This window comes from Lepisosteus platostomus, chromosome 3 (genome assembly GCF_059453375.1).
Source record: "Lepisosteus platostomus isolate fLepPlt1 chromosome 3, fLepPlt1.hap1, whole genome shotgun sequence".
NCBI lineage: Eukaryota > Metazoa > Chordata > Actinopteri > Semionotiformes > Lepisosteidae > Lepisosteus > Lepisosteus platostomus.
The window spans coordinates 27940794-27955112 of NC_142613.1; positions in this window are offsets into that span (position 1 = coordinate 27940794).

The window sequence follows — 14319 nt, forward strand, 5'->3', positions numbered from 1 at the left end:
TAAACGCGTTTTTTCAGACAACTGAATCCCCATGTAACAGCAAAACTCAGAAGAGCCCACACACTCAGATCTTAACCCCAGTGTGCAGAAAGGGTCAAAACATGTTTTTCAGCAGAAATTAACATGTTTCTGCAAGTTTGGTCAACCCCATGTAAGTTATGGGGCAGTAACAGCACCCTTTTCAAAACGTGTTTTTCAGCCCGAAATAAACGCGTTTTTTCACACAACTGAATCCCCATGTAACAGCAAAACTCAGAAGAGCCCACACACTCAGATCTTAACCCCAGTGTGCAGAAAGGGTCAAAACGTGTTTTTCAGCAGAAATAAACTTGTTTCTGCAAGTTTGGTCAACCCCATATAAGTTATGGGGCAGTAACAGCACCCTTTTCAAAACGTGTTTTTCAGCCCGAAATAAACGCGTTTTTTCACACAACTGAATCCCCATGTAACAGCAAAACTCAGAAGAGCCCACACACTCAGATCTTAACCCCACTGTGCAGAAAGGGTCAAAACGTGTTTTTCAGAAGAAATAAACATGTTTCTGCAAGTTTGGTCAACCCCATGTAAGTTATGGGGCAGTAACAGCACCCTTTTCAAAACGTGTTTTTCAGCCCGAAATAAACGCGTTTTTCCAGACAACTGAATCCCCATGTAACAGCAAGGCTCAGAAGAGCCCACACACTCAGATCTTAACCCCAGTGTGCAGAAAGTGTCAAAACGTGTTTTTCAGCAGAAATAAACATGTTTCTGCAAGTTTGGTCAACCCCATGTAAGTTATGGGGCAGTAACAGCACCCTTTTCAAAACTTTTTTTTCAGCCCGAAATAAACGCGTTTTTTCAGACAACTGAATCCCCATGTAACAGCAAGGCTCAGAAGAGCCCACACACTCAGATCTTAACCCCAGTGTGCAGAAAGTGTCAAAACGTGTTTTTCAGCAGAAATAAACATGTTTCTGCAAGTTTGGTCAACCCCATGTAAGTTATGGGGCAGTAACAGCACTCTTTTCAAAACGTGTTTTTCAGCCCGAAATAAACGCGTTTTTTCACACAACTGAATCCCCATGTAACAGCAAAACTCAGAAGAGCCCACACACTCACATCTTAACCCCACTGTGCAGAAAGGGTCAAAACGTGTTTTTCAGCAGAAATAAACATGTTTCTGCAAGTTTGGTCAACCCCATGTAAGTTATGGGGCAGTAACAGCACCCTTTTCAAAACGTGTTTTTCAGCCCGAAATAAACGCGTTTTTTCAGACAACTGAATCCCCATGTAACAGCAAAACTCAGAAGAGCCCACACACTCAGATCTTAACCCCAGTGTGCAGAAAGGGTCAAAACGTGTTTTTCAGCAGAAATAAACATGTTTCTGCAAGTTTGGTCAACCCCATATAAGTTATGGGGCAGTAACAGCACCCTTTTCAAAACGTGTTTTTCAGCCCGAAATAAACGCGTTTTTTCACACAACTGAATCCCCATGTAACAGCAAAACTCAGAAGAGCCCACACACTCAGATCTTAACCCCACTGTGCAGAAAGGGTCAAAACGTGTTTTTCAGCAGAAATAAACATGTTTCTGCAAGTTTGGTCAACCCCATGTAAGTTATGGGGCAGTAACAGCACCCTTTTCAAAACGTGTTTTTCAGCCCGAAATAAACGCGTTTTTTCAGACAACTGAATCCCCATGTAGCAACAAGGCTCAGAAGAGCCCACACACTCAGATCTTAACCCCAGTGTGCTGAAAGTGTCAAAACATGTTTTTCAGCAGAAATAAACATGTTTCTGCAAGTTTGGTCAACCCCATGTAAGTTATGGGGCAGTAACAGTACACTTTTCAAAACGTGTTTTTCAGCCCGAAATAAACGCGTTTTTTCAGACAACTGAATACCCATGTAGCAGCAAGTCTCAGAAGAGCCCACACACTCAGCTCTTAACCCCAGTGTGCAGAAAGGGTCAAAACGTGTTTTTCAGCAGAAATAAACATGTTTCTGCAAGTTTGGTCAACCCCATGTAAGTTATGGGGCAGTAACAGTACACTCTGCAAAACGTGTTTTTCAGCCCGAAATAAACGCGTTTTTTCAGACAACTGAATCCCCATGTAGCAGCAAGGCTTAGAAGAGCCCACACACTCAGATCTTAACCCCAGTGTGCTGAAAGTGTCAAAACATGTTTTTCAGCAGAAATAAACATGTTTCTGCAAGTTTGGTCAACCCCATGTAAGTTATGGGGCAGTAACAGTACACTTTTCAAAACGTGTTTTTCAGCCCGAAATAAACGCGTTTTTTCAGACAACTGAATCCCCATGTAGCAACAAGGCTCAGAAGAGACCACACACTCAGATCTTAACCCCAGTGTGCTGAAAGTGTCAAAACATGTTTTTCAGCAGAAATAAACATGTTTCTGCAAGTTTGGTCAACCCCATGTAAGTTATGGGGCAGTAACAGTACACTTTTCAAAACGTGTTTTTCAGCCCGAAATAAACGCGTTTTTTCAGACAACTGAATCCCCATGTAGCAACAAGGCTCAGAAGAGCCCACACACTCAGATCTTAACCCCAGTGTGCTGAAAGTGTCAAAACATGTTTTTCAGCAGAAATAAACATGTTTCTGCAAGTTTGGTCAACCCCATGTAAGTTATGGGGCAGTAACAGTACACTTTTCTAAACGTGTTTTTCAGCCCGAAATAAACGCGTTTTTTCAGACAACTGAATCCCCATGTAGCAACAAGGCTCAGAAGAGCCCACACACTCAGATCTTAACCCCAGTGTGCTGAAAGTGTCAAAACATGTTTTTCAGCAGAAATAAACATGTTTCTGCAAGTTTGGTCAACCCCATGTAAGTTATGTGGCAGTAACAGTACACTTTTCAAAACGTGTTTTTCAGCCCGAAATAAACGCGTTTTTTCAGACAACTGAATCCCCATGTAGCAACAAGGCTCAGAAGAGCCCACACACTCAGATCTTAACCCCAGTGTGCTGAAAGTGTCAAAACATGTTTTTCAGCAGAAATAAACATGTTTCTGCAAGTTTGGTCAACCCCATGTAAGTTATGGGGCAGTAACAGTACACTTTTCAAAACGTGTTTTTCAGCCCGAAATAAACGCGTTTTTTCAGACAACTGAATACTCATGTAGCAGCAAGTCTCAGAAGAGCCCACACACTCAGCTCTTAACCCCAGTGTGCAGTAAGGGTCAAAACGTGTTTTTCAGCAGAAATAAACATGTTTCTGCAAGTTTGGTCAACCCCATGTAAGTTATGGGGCAGTAACAGTACACTCTGCAAAACGTGTTTTTCAGCCCGAAATAAACGCGTTTTTTCAGACAACTGAATCCCCATGTAGCAACAAGGCTCAGAAGAGCTCACACACTCAGATCTTAACCCCAGTGTGCTGAAAGTGTCAAAACATGTTTTTCAGCAGAAATAAACATGTTTCTGCAAGTTTGGTCAACCCCATGTAAGTTATGGGGCAGTAACAGTACACTTTTCAAAACGTGTTTTTCAGCCCGAAATAAACGCGTTTTTTCAGACAACTGAATCCCCATGTAGCAACAAGGCTCAGAAGAGCCCACACACTCAGATCTTGACCCCAGTGTGCTGAAAGTGTCAAAACATGTTTTTCAGCAGAAATAAACATGTTTCTGCAAGTTTGGTCAACCCCATGTAAGTTATGGGGCAGTAACAGTACACTCTGCAAAACGTGTTTTTCAGCCCGAAATAAACGCGTTTTTTCAGACAACTGAATACCCATGTAGCAGCAAGTCTCAGAAGAGCCCACACACTCAGCTCTTAACCCCAGTGTGCAGAAAGGGTCAAAACGTGTTTTTCAGCAGAAATAAACATGTTTCTGCAAGTTTGGTCAACCCCATGTAAGTTATGGGGCAGTAACAGTACACTTTTCAAAACGTGTTTTTCAGCCCGAAATAAACGCGTTTTTTCAGACAACTGAATCCCCATGTAGCAACAAGGCTCAGAAGAGCCCACACACTCAGATCTTAACCCCAGTGTGCTGAAAGTGTCAAAACATGTTTTTCAGCAGAAATAAACATGTTTCTGCAAGTTTGGTCAACCCCATGTAAGTTATGGGGCAGTAACAGTACACTTTTCAAAACGTGTTTTTCAGCCCGAAATAAACGCGTTTTTTCAGACAACTGAATCCCCATGTAGCAACAAGGCTCAGAAGAGCCCACACACTCAGATCTTAACCCCAGTGTGCTGAAAGTGTCAAAACATGTTTTTTCAGCAGAAATAAACATGTTTCTGCAAGTTTGGTCAACCCCATGTAAGTTATGGGGCAGTAACAGTACACTTTTCAAAACGTGTTTTTCAGCCCGAAATAAACGCGTTTTTTCAGACAACTGAATCCCCATGTAGCAACAAGGCTCAGAAGAGCCCACACACTCAGATCTTAACCCCAGTGTGCTGAAAGTGTCAAAACATGTTTTTCAGCAGAAATAAACATGTTTCTGCAAGTTTGGTCAACCCCATGTAAGTTATGGGGCAGTAACAGTACACTTTTCAAAACGTGTTTTTCAGCCCGAAATAAACGCGTTTTTTCAGACAACTGAATCCCCATGTAGCAACAAGGCTCAGAAGAGCCCACACACTCAGATCTTAACCCCAGTGTGCTGAAAGTGTCAAAACATGTTTTTCAGCAGAAATAAACATGTTTCTGCAAGTTTGGTCAACCCCATGTAAGTTATGGGGCAGTAACAGTACACTTTTCAAAACGTGTTTTTCAGCCCGAAATAAACGCGTTTTTTCAGACAACTGAATACCCATGTAGCAGCAAGTCTCAGAAGAGCCCACACACTCAGCTCTTAACCCCAGTGTGCAGAAAGGGTCAAAACGTGTTTTTCAGCAGAAATAAACATGTTTCTGCAAGTTTGGTCAACCCCATGTAAGTTATGGGGCAGTAACAGTACACTCTGCAAAACGTGTTTTTCAGCCCGAAATAAACGCGTTTTTTCAGACAACTGAATCCCCATGTAGCAGCAAGGCTCAGAAGAGCCCACACACTCAGATCTTAACCCCAGTGTGCTGAAAGTGTCAAAACATGTTTTTCAGCAGAAATAAACATGTTTCTGCAAGTTTGGTCAACCCCATGTAAGTTATGGGGCAGTAACAGTACACTTTTCAAAACGTGTTTTTCAGCCCGAAATAAACGCGTTTTTTCAGACAACTGAATCCCCATGTAGCAACAAGGCTCAGAAGAGCCCACACACTCAGATCTTGACCCCAGTGTGCTGAAAGTGTCAATACATGTTTTTCAGCAGAAATAAACATGTTTCTGCAAGTTTGGTCAACCCCATGTAAGTTATGGGGCAGTAACAGTACACTCTGCAAAACGTGTTTTTCAGCCCGAAATAAACGCGTTTTTTCAGACAACTGAATACCCATGTAGCAGCAAGTCTCAGAAGAGCCCACACACTCAGCTCTTAACCCCAGTGTGCAGAAAGGGTCAAAACGTGTTTTTCAGCAGAAATAAACATGTTTCTGCAAGTTTGGTCAACCCCATGTAAGTTATGGGGCAGTAACAGTACACTCTGCAAAACGTGTTTTTCAGCCCGAAATAAACGCGTTTTTTCAGACAACTGAATCCCCATGTAGCAGCAAGGCTCAGAAGAGCCCACACACTCAGATCTTAACCCCAGTGTGCAGAAAGGGTCAAAACGTGTTTTTCAGCAGAAATAAACATGTTTCTGCAAGTTTGGTCAACCCCATGTAAGTTATGGGGCAGTAACAGTACACTTTTCAAAACGTGTTTTTCAGCCCGAAATCAACGCGTTTTTTCAGACAACTGAATCACCATGTAGCAGCAAGGCTCAGAAGAGCCCACACACTCAGATCTTAACCCCAGTGTGCAGAAAGGGTCAAAACTTGTTTTTCAGCAGAAATAAACATGTTTCTGCAAGTTTGGTCAACCCCATGTAAGTTATGGGGCAGTAACAGTACACTTTTCAAAACGTGTTTTTCAGCCCGAAATAAACGCGTTTTTTCAGACAACTGAATACCCATGTAGCAGCAAGGCTCAGAAGAGCCCACACACTCAGATCTTAACCCCAGTGTGCTGAAAGTGTCAAAACATGTTTTTCAGCAGAAATAAACATGTTTCTGCAAGTTTGGTCAACCCCATGTAAGTTATGGGGCAGTAACAGCACACTTTTCAAAACGTGTTTTTCAGCCCGAAATAAACGCGTTTTTTCAGACAACTGAATCCCCATGTAACAGCAAGGCTCAGAAGAGCCCACACACTCAGATCTTAACCCCAGTGTGCAGAAAGGGTCAAAACGTGTTTTTCAGCAGAAATAAACATGTTTCTGCAAGTTTGGTCAACCCCATGTAAGTTATGGGGCAGTAACAGCACCCTTTTCAAAACGTGTTTTTCAGCCCGAAATAAACGCGTTTTTTCAGACAACTGAATCCCCATGTAACAGCAAAACTCAGAAGAGCCCACACACTCAGATGTTAACCCCAGTGTGCAGAAAGGGTCAAAACGTGTTTTTCAGCAGAAATAAACATGTTTCTGCAAGTTTGGTCAACCCCATGTAAGTTATGGGGCAGTAACAGCACCCTTTTCAAAACGTGTTTTTCAGCCCGAAATAAACGCGTTTTTTCAGACAACTGAATCCCCATGTAACAGCAAAACTCAGAAGAGCCCACACACTCAGATCTTAACCCCAGTGTGCAGAAAGGGTCAAAACGTGTTTTTCAGCAGAAATAAACATGTTTCTGCAAGTTTGGTCAACCCCATGTAAGTTATGGGGCAGTAACAGCACACTTTTCAAAACGTGTTTTTCAGTCCGAAATAAACGCGTTTTTTCAGACAACTGAATCCCCATGTAACAGCAAAACTCAGAAGAGCCCACACACTCAGATCTTAACCCCAGTGTGCAGAAAGGGTCAAAACATGTTTTTCAGCAGAAATTAACATGTTTCTGCAAGTTTGGTCAACCCCATGTAAGTTATGGGGCAGTAACAGCACCCTTTTCAAAACGTGTTTTTCAGCCCGAAATAAACGCGTTTTTTCACACAACTGAATCCCCATGTAACAGCAAAACTCAGAAGAGCCCACACACTCAGATCTTAACCCCAGTGTGCAGAAAGGGTCAAAACGTGTTTTTCAGCAGAAATAAACTTGTTTCTGCAAGTTTGGTCAACCCCATATAAGTTATGGGGCAGTAACAGCACCCTTTTCAAAACGTGTTTTTCAGCCCGAAATAAACGCGTTTTTTCACACAACTGAATCCCCATGTAACAGCAAAACTCAGAAGAGCCCACACACTCAGATCTTAACCCCACTGTGCAGAAAGGGTCAAAACGTGTTTTTCAGAAGAAATAAACATGTTTCTGCAAGTTTGGTCAACCCCATGTAAGTTATGGGGCAGTAACAGCACCCTTTTCAAAACGTGTTTTTCAGCCCGAAATAAACGCGTTTTTCCAGACAACTGAATCCCCATGTAACAGCAAGGCTCAGAAGAGCCCACACACTCAGATCTTAACCCCAGTGTGCAGAAAGTGTCAAAACGTGTTTTTCAGCAGAAATAAACATGTTTCTGCAAGTTTGGTCAACCCCATGTAAGTTATGGGGCAGTAACAGCACCCTTTTCAAAACTTTTTTTTCAGCCCGAAATAAACGCGTTTTTTCAGACAACTGAATCCCCATGTAACAGCAAGGCTCAGAAGAGCCCACACACTCAGATCTTAACCCCAGTGTGCAGAAAGTGTCAAAACGTGTTTTTCAGCAGAAATAAACATGTTTCTGCAAGTTTGGTCAACCCCATGTAAGTTATGGGGCAGTAACAGCACTCTTTTCAAAACGTGTTTTTCAGCCCGAAATAAACGCGTTTTTTCACACAACTGAATCCCCATGTAACAGCAAAACTCAGAAGAGCCCACACACTCACATCTTAACCCCACTGTGCAGAAAGGGTCAAAACGTGTTTTTCAGCAGAAATAAACATGTTTCTGCAAGTTTGGTCAACCCCATGTAAGTTATGGGGCAGTAACAGCACCCTTTTCAAAACGTGTTTTTCAGCCCGAAATAAACGCGTTTTTTCAGACAACTGAATCCCCATGTAACAGCAAAACTCAGAAGAGCCCACACACTCAGATCTTAACCCCAGTGTGCAGAAAGGGTCAAAACGTGTTTTTCAGCAGAAATAAACATGTTTCTGCAAGTTTGGTCAACCCCATATAAGTTATGGGGCAGTAACAGCACCCTTTTCAAAACGTGTTTTTCAGCCCGAAATAAACGCGTTTTTTCACACAACTGAATCCCCATGTAACAGCAAAACTCAGAAGAGCCCACACACTCAGATCTTAACCCCACTGTGCAGAAAGGGTCAAAACGTGTTTTTCAGCAGAAATAAACATGTTTCTGCAAGTTTGGTCAACCCCATGTAAGTTATGGGGCAGTAACAGCACCCTTTTCAAAACGTGTTTTTCAGCCCGAAATAAACGCGTTTTTTCAGACAACTGAATCCCCATGTAACAGCAAGGCTCAGAAGAGCCCACACACTCAGATCTTAACCCCAGTGTGCAGAAAGTGTCAAAACGTGTTTTTCAGCAGAAATAAACATGTTTCTGCAAGTTTGGTCAACCCCATGTAAGTTATGGGGCAGTAACAGCACCCTTTTCAAAACGTGTTTTTCAGCCCGAAATAAACGCGTTTTTTCAGACAACTGAATCCCCATGTAACAGCAAAGCTCAGAAGAGCCCACACACTCAGATCTTAACCCCAGTGAGCAGAAAGGGTCAAAACGTGTTTTTCAGCAGAAATAAACATGTTTCTGCAAGTTTGGTCAACCCCATGTAAGTTATGGGGCAGTAACAGCACCCTTTTCAAAACTTTTTTTTCAGCACGAAATAAACGCGTTTTTTCAGACAACTGAATCCCCATGTAACAGCAAGGCTCAGAAGAGCCCACACACTCAGATCTTAACCCCAGTGTGCAGAAAGTGTCAAAACGTGTTTTTCAGCAGAAATAAACATGTTTCTGCAAGTTTGGTCAACCCCATGTAAGTTATGGGGCAGTAACAGCACCCTTTTCAAAACGTGTTTTTCAGCCCGAAATAAACGCGTTTTTTCAGACAACTGAATCCCCATGTAACAGCAAAACTCAGAAGAGCCCACACACTCAGATCTTAACCCCAGTGTGCAGAAAGGGTCAAAACGTGTTTTTCAGCAGAAATAAACTTGTTTCTGCAAGTTTGGTCAACCCCATATAAGTTATGGGGCAGTAACAGCACCCTTTTCAAAACGTGTTTTTCAGCCCGAAATAAACGCGTTTTTTCACACAACTGAATCCCCATGTAACAGCAAAACTCAGAAGAGCCCACACACTCAGATCTTAACCCCAGTGTGCAGAAAGGGTCAAAACGTGTTTTTCAGCAGAAATAAACATGTTTCTGCAAGTTTGGTCAACCCCATGTAAGTTATGGGGCAGTAACAGCACCCTTTTCAAAACTTTTTTTTTCAGCCCGAAATAAACGCGTTTTTTCAGACAACTGAATCCCCATGTAACAGCAAGGCTCAGAAGAGCCCACACACTCAGATCTTAACCCCAGTGTGCAGAAAGTGTCAAAACGTGTTTTTCAGCAGAAATAAACATGTTTCTGCAAGTTTGGTCAACCCCATGTAAGTTATGGGGCAGTAACAGCACCCTTTTCAAAACGTGTTTTTCAGCCCGAAATAAACGCGTTTTTTCAGACAACTGAATCCCCATGTAACAGCAAAACTCAGAAGAGCCCACACACTCAGATCTTAACCCCAGTGTGCAGAAAGGGTCAAAACGTGTTTTTCAGCAGAAATAAACTTGTTTCTACAAGTTTGGTCAACCCCATATAAGTTATGGGGCAGTAACAGCACCCTTTTCAAAACGTGTTTTTCAGCCCGAAATAAACGCGTTTTTTCACACAACTGAATCCCCATGTAACAGCAAAACTCAGAAGAGCCCACACACTCAGATGTTAACCCCAGTGTGCAGAAAGGGTCAAAACGTGTTTTTCAGCAGAAATAAACTTGTTTCTACAAGTTTGGTCAACCCCATATAAGTTATGGGGCAGTAACAGCACCCTTTTCAAAACGTGTTTTTCAGCCCGAAATAAACGCGTTTTTTCAGACAACTGAATCCCCATGTAACAGCAAAACTCAGAAGAGCCCACACACTCAGATCTTAACCCCAGTGTGCAGAAAGGGTCAAAACGTGTTTTTCAGCAGAAATAAACTTGTTTCTACAAGTTTGGTCAACCCCATATAAGTTATGGGGCAGTAACAGCACCCTTTTCAAAACGTGTTTTTCAGCCCGAAATAAACGCGTTTTTTCACACAACTGAATCCCCATGTAACAGCAAAACTCAGAAGAGCCCACACACTCAGATCTTAACCCCACTGTGCAGAAAGGGACAAAACGTGTTTTTCAGCAGAAATTAACATGTTTCTGCAAGTTTGGTCAACCCCATGTAAGTTATGGGGCAGTAACAGCACCCTTTTCAAAACGTGTTTTTCAGCCCGAAATAAACGCGTTTTTTAAGACAACTGAATCCCCATGTAACAGCAAAACTCAGAAGAGCCCACACACTCAGATCTTAACCCCACTGTGCAGAAAGGGTCAAAACGTGTTTTTCAGCAGAAATAAACATGTTTCTGCAAGTTTGGTCAACCCCATGTAAGTTATGGGGCAGTAACAGCACCCTTTTCAAAACGTGTTTTTCAGCCCGAAATAAACGCGTTTTTTCAGACAACTGAATCCCCATGTAACAGCAAAACTCAGAAGAGCCCACACACTCAGATGTTAACCCCAGTGTGCAGAAAGGGACAAAACGTGTTTTTCAGCAGAAATTAACATGTTTCTGCAAGTTTGGTCAACCCCATGTAAGTTATGGGGCAGTAACAGCACCCTTTTCAAAACGTGTTTTTCAGCCCGAAATAAACGCGTTTTTTCAGACAACTGAATCCCCATGTAACAGCAAAACTCAGAAGAGCCCACACACTCAGATCTTAACCCCAGTGTGCAGAAAGGGTCAAAACGTGTTTTTCAGCAGAAATAAACATGTTTCTGCAAGTTTGTTCAACCCCATATAAGTTATGGGGCAGTAACAGCACCCTTTTCAAAACGTGTTTTTCAGCCCGAAATAAACGCGTTTTTTCACACAACTGAATCCCCATGTAACAGCAAAACTCAGAAGAGCCCACACACTCAGATCTTAACCCCAGTGTGCAGAAAGGGTCAAAACGTGTTTTTCAGCAGAAATAAACTTGTTTCTGCAAGTTTGGTCAACCCCATATAAGTTATGGGGCAGTAACAGCACCCTTTTCAAAACGTGTTTTTCAGCCCGAAATAAACGCGTTTTTTCACACAACTGAATCCCCATGTAACAGCAAAACTCAGAAGAGCCCACACACTCAGATCTTAACCCCAGTGTGCAGAAAGTGTCAAAACGTGTTTTTCAGCAGAAATAAACATGTTTCTGCAAGTTTGGTCAACCCCATGTAAGTTATGGGGCAGTAACAGCACCCTTTTCAAAACTTTTTTTTCAGCCCGAAATAAACGCGTTTTTTCAGACAACTGAATCCCCATGTAACAGCAAGGCTCAGAAGAGCCCACACACTCAGATCTTAACCCCAGTGTGCAGAAAGTGTCAAAACGTGTTTTTCAGCAGAAATAAACATGTTTCTGCAAGTTTGGTCAACCCCATGTAAGTTATGGGGCAGTAACAGCACCCTTTTCAAAACGTGTTTTTCAGCCCGAAATAAACGCGTTTTTTCAGACAACTGAATCCCCATGTAACAGCAAAACTCAGAAGAGCCCACACACTCAGATCTTAACCCCAGTGTGCAGAAAGGGTCAAAACGTGTTTTTCAGCAGAAATAAACTTGTTTCTACAAGTTTGGTCAACCCCATATAAGTTATGGGGCAGTAACAGCACCCTTTTCAAAACGTGTTTTTCAGCCCGAAATAAACGCGTTTTTTCACACAACTGAATCCCCATGTAACAGCAAAACTCAGAAGAGCCCACACACTCAGATCTTAACCCCACTGTGCAGAAAGGGACAAAACGTGTTTTTCAGCAGAAATTAACATGTTTCTGCAAGTTTGGTCAACCCCATGTAAGTTATGGGGCAGTAACAGCACCCTTTTCAAAACGTGTTTTTCAGCCCGAAATAAACGCGTTTTTTCAGACAACTGAATCCCCATGTAACAGCAAAACTCAGAAGAGCCCACACACTCAGATCTTAACCCCACTGTGCAGAAAGGGTCAAAACGTGTTTTTCAGCAGAAATAAACATGTTTCTGCAAGTTTGGTCAACCCCATGTAAGTTATGGGGCAGTAACAGCACCCTTTTCAAAACGTGTTTTTCAGCCCGAAATAAACGCGTTTTTTCAGACAACTGAATCCCCATGTAACAGCAAGGCTCAGAAGAGCCCACACACTCAGATCTTAACCCCAGTGTGCAGAAAGTGTCAAAACGTGTTTTTCAGCAGAAATAAACATGTTTCTGCAAGTTTGGTCAGCCCCATGTAAGTTATGGGGCAGTAACAGCACCCTTTTCAAAACGTGTTTTTCAGCTCGAAATACACGCGTTTTTTCAGACAACTGAATCCCCATGTAACAGCAAAGCTCAGAAGAGCCCACACACTCAGATCTTAACCCCAGTGAGCAGAAAGGGTCAAAACGTGTTTTTCAGCAGAAATAAACATGTTTCTGCAAGTTTGGTCAACCCCATGTAAGTTATGGGGCAGTAACAGCACCCTTTTCAAAACTTTTTTTTCAGCACGAAATAAACGCGTTTTTTCAGACAACTGAATCCCCATGTAACAGCAAGGCTCAGAAGAGCCCACACACTCAGATCTTAACCCCAGTGTGCAGAAAGTGTCAAAACGTGTTTTTCAGCAGAAATAAACATGTTTCTGCAAGTTTGGTCAACCCCATGTAAGTTATGGGGCAGTAACAGCACCCTTTTCAAAACGTGTTTTTCAGCCCGAAATAAACGCGTTTTTTCAGACAACTGAATCCCCATGTAACAGCAAAACTCAGAAGAGCCCACACACTCAGATCTTAACCCCAGTGTGCAGAAAGGGTCAAAACGTGTTTTTCAGCAGAAATAAACTTGTTTCTACAAGTTTGGTCAACCCCATATAAGTTATGGGGCAGTAACAGCACCCTTTTCAAAACGTGTTTTTCAGCCCGAAATAAACGCGTTTTTTCAGACAACTGAATCCCCATGTAACAGCAAAACTCAGAAGAGCCCACACACTCAGATCTTAACCCCACTGTGCAGAAAGGGTCAAAACGTGTTTTTCAGCAGAAATAAACATGTTTCTGCAAGTTTGGTCAACCCCATGTAAGTTATGGGGCAGTAACAGCACCCTTTTCAAAACGTGTTTTTCAGCCCGAAATAAACGCGTTTTTTCAGACAACTGAATCCCCATGTAACAGCAAGGCTCAGAAGAGCCCACACACTCAGATCTTAACCCCAGTGTGCAGAAAGTGTCAAAACGTGTTTTTCAGCAGAAATAAACATGTTTCTGCAAGTTTGGTCAACCCCATGTAAGTTATGGGGCAGTAACAGCACCCTTTTCAAAACGTGTTTTTCAGCTCGAAATACACGCGTTTTTTCAGACAACTGAATCCCCATGTAACAGCAAAGCTCAGAAGAGCCCACACACTCAGATCTTAACCCCAGTGAGCAGAAAGGGTCAAAACGTGTTTTTCAGCAGAAATAAACATGTTTCTGCAAGTTTGGTCAACCCCATGTAAGTTATGGGGCAGTAACAGCACCCTTTTCAAAACTTTTTTTTCAGCACGAAATAAACGCGTTTTTTCAGACAACTGAATCCCCATGTAACAGCAAGGCTCAGAAGAGCCCACACACTCAGATCTTAACCCCAGTGTGCAGAAAGGGTCAAAACGTGTTTTTCAGCAGAAATAAACGTTTCTGCAAGTTTGGTCAACCCCATGTAAGTTATGGGGCAGTAACAGCACCCTTTTCAAAACGTGTTTTTCAGCCCGAAATAAACGCGTTTTTTCAGACAACTGAATCCCCATGTAACAGCAAGGCTCAGAAGAGCCCACACACTCAGATCTTAACCCCAGTGTGCAGAAAGTGTCAAAACGTGTTTTTCAGCAGAAATAAACATGTTTCTGCAAGTTTGGTCAACCCCATGTAAGTTATGGGGCAGTAACAGCACCCTTTTCAAAACTTTTTTTTCAGCCCGAAATAAACGCGTTTTTTCAGACAACTGAATCCCCATGTAACAGCAAGGCTCAGAAGAGCCCACACACTCAGATCTTAACCCCAGTGTGCAGAAAGTGTCAAAACGTGT